Source organism: Desmodus rotundus, chromosome X, assembly GCF_022682495.2.
Source record: "Desmodus rotundus isolate HL8 chromosome X, HLdesRot8A.1, whole genome shotgun sequence".
NCBI classification, from domain to species: domain Eukaryota; kingdom Metazoa; phylum Chordata; class Mammalia; order Chiroptera; family Phyllostomidae; genus Desmodus; species Desmodus rotundus.
The window spans coordinates 16875371-16878317 of NC_071400.1; positions in this window are offsets into that span (position 1 = coordinate 16875371).

Below are 2947 nucleotides of genomic sequence, written 5' to 3' on the forward strand. Positions count from 1 at the left end.
TTGGAGCATTTAATCCATTTACGTTTAAGGTTATTTTTGATAGGTAATTATTCATTGCCATATTTTCATACCTCTGTTCCTCTCTCTTTCTCGTTTCCTTCCTTTCCTTAAAGCAGTCCATTTAGCATCTCTTGCAGAGCTGGTTTGGTGGAGGTGTATTGTTTTAGACTTCTTTTGTCTGGGAAGCTTTGTATTTGGCCTTTTATCTTAATTGAGATCCTTGCTGGGTAAAGTAGCCTTGGTTGCAGGCCTCTGGTTCTCATTACTTGGAATATTTTTTGCCATTGTCTTGTGGCTTGGAGCATTTCCATTGAGAAGTCAGATGCTAACCTTATTGGGGCTCCCTTGTATGTTACTTCCTTTTTCTCCCCTGCTGCCTTTAAGATCCTCTCTTTGTCTTGGAATTTTGCCATTTTAATTGTGATGTGTCTTGCAGTGGGCCTCTTTGGGTTCCTCTTGCTTGGGACTCTGTGTGTTTTCTGGATTTGGGTGTCTTTTTCTCTCATCAGATTAGCTACTTTTTCAAACAGGTTTTCTATCCCTTGCTCTTCTTCTTCTCTTTCTGGTATCCCTATTATATGGATATTATTACATTTCATGTTGTCCTGCATTTCCCTTAACCCCTCTTCATTCTTTCTGAGCCTGTTTTCCTTTTCTTGCTCATTCTGGGTGCTTTTTTCTACTCTGTCCTCCAGCTCGCTGATCTGACCCTCTGCTTCATCAAGTCTTCCTTTGATTCCTTCCACTGTGTTCTTCAGTTCAGAAATTGTATTCTTCATTTCCTGTTGGCCCTTTTTGATAGTTTCTATCTCCTTTTTCATGTTGGTATAGTTTGCAGTGAGTTCATTGTAGTTTCCATGTTTTTTCTGGTAGTTCTCTGTGAGCTCAGTGAGCTTCCTGATAACCATTGCTTTGAACTCAGTATCTGATAGTTGACTTGCCTCTTTTTCAGTTAGCATTCTTTCTGAGGCTTCCTCCTTTCCTTTCATTTGGGGATTGTTTCTTTGTTTTCCCATTGTTTGTGAGACTCTTCTTATTAGCCTCTGCTTCTTAAATTGATCTGTTCTGACTCCCTGGGTTTATGGTGTGAACTTCTATGGTAGAATGCCAATGGGATTCAGTGGTACCTTCTCCTTAATCTCCTGTTCTCACTGGTCTTGAGCTGACATTTATGGGTCTAACAGGGTCTAACTCTGGTCTTTTCAGCACTCCAGGTTTTATTGTCTCACCTGTGGGAAAAGGAGAAAGAAGAAAAAGAAAAAAAGGAGAAGGGACGGAGGGAAAAAGGGAATAGAAAAGGAATGGGAAGAAGGAAGGCAGGATGGAAGGACAGAAGGAAGAAGGAATAAAAAATGATCGTAGGAAAGATAAGAAGAAGGAATTTTAACAAAAATTAACATAGAAAAATAAAAGAAGGCAGGAAGAAGGAATAAAAAATTAAAGGATGGAAGAAAGAAGGAATAAAAAAAGAAAGAAGGACAGAAAGGAATTAGGAATTTAGGGGGAAAGGAGAAAAGAAAAAGAAAAACAGAGAAAAGAGAAATTAAAAAAAAAAGTCTTCTGCTTGCTTTAAATTGGTCAGGTTAGTTCTGCTGTTCTTCCTGTCTGTGAAAAGGGAGGGGGTGGGTGGAGGGATTGGTTTCACTCCCTTCCTGAACCACACTCTTGGCTGTTGTCCAGCCTCCAGTCCAGTTCCTCAGTGTCCTTCTTCTTCCTCCCGGGCCTTTAGTTCACCAGTTGTGCTGTCCTTGACTTGCACCAATTAGGGGCAACTCACACTCCACCTTCTTGCTCTTTGGTGTCTCAGATGCTAGGGGCTCCCGGTGCTCCTTTGGTGTAGTTCAGCCCCCTTCTGGGTCGAGCCTTTCTGGGGACTGCAGTCTCCCCTAGTCCTGCAGCTCCCCTCTGCTGGGCGTTCTGCCTTCCTCCTAGAGAGCCAGTATGCCCTGCAGGGCTCTGTGTGCAGGGGCTAGGTGGGAGTTGTTCAGAACGGGTGCTTTTAGCTGTGGTCACCCATGGGGAGCCAGGCCTTTGATAGGGTTGGGCGGCTGATCCGCAGCTTTGGGCCTGTGCACAGGGCAGCCAGCCGCTGATCCCGGTGTGCACCCACCCCAGGTTTCAGGTGTGGGCGCCCAGTTGGGGTTTCGGGTGTGGGCGCCCAGGTCGCTCGCTGATCGAGGTGCGCGCCTTCCCAGGTGTTTTGGGTCTGTGCGCCAGGCTGCAGAGTGGCTGATCTGGATGTACACTGATCCCCAGCTTTGGAACTGTGCAGCGGGGGCAGCCAGCCACTGATCAGGTTGTGTGCCCACCTGGAGTTTCAGTTGTGGGCATCCAGGTTTTGATCAATGTGCGCGCCCACCCGGGGTTTCAGGTGTGGGCCCCAGGCCACTGATTGGGGTACGTGCCCACTGGGGTGCTTTGGGCCTCTGTGCCCAGGCAGCAGGGCCACTGATCAGGGTGCGCACCCACCCGGGGTTTCAGTTTGGGGTGCCCAGTCCTCTGATACGGGTGCGCGCCAGTCTTGCTTCAGGTATGTGCTGGGGCTGCTTATCCAGCGTTCACAGTCCAGGGGCTGAGGGGGTAGGGGCGCAAGAAGCCGCAGCTGCTGCGGAGAGTTCTCTAAATAGCTGCTGAGTGCCTCTATTTTCTCTTTTTCTTTTGGAGAAATTCTTCTTATTCAAGCCCCCCTGGCCCAAACAAGCACCTGGCCTCTCATACAGCAGAGCCTGGCTCTCTCTCAAGAATCCTGCAGCAGACCCTGCGCCAGGGCTGGGGCTTCAGCCGCCCTGGTCCCCGCGCAGGTCCCAGGGACCTTATTGTCCTTAAGCACTCTTCTTACTGCCTGATCTTTGAATGTCCTCTATTTTTGGTCTCTGATCTTCATATATGCTGTAATACCGTTGGCTGTTTGCTCTGTTCCTAAGATCAGCTAGGTGTTTCCCTAGTG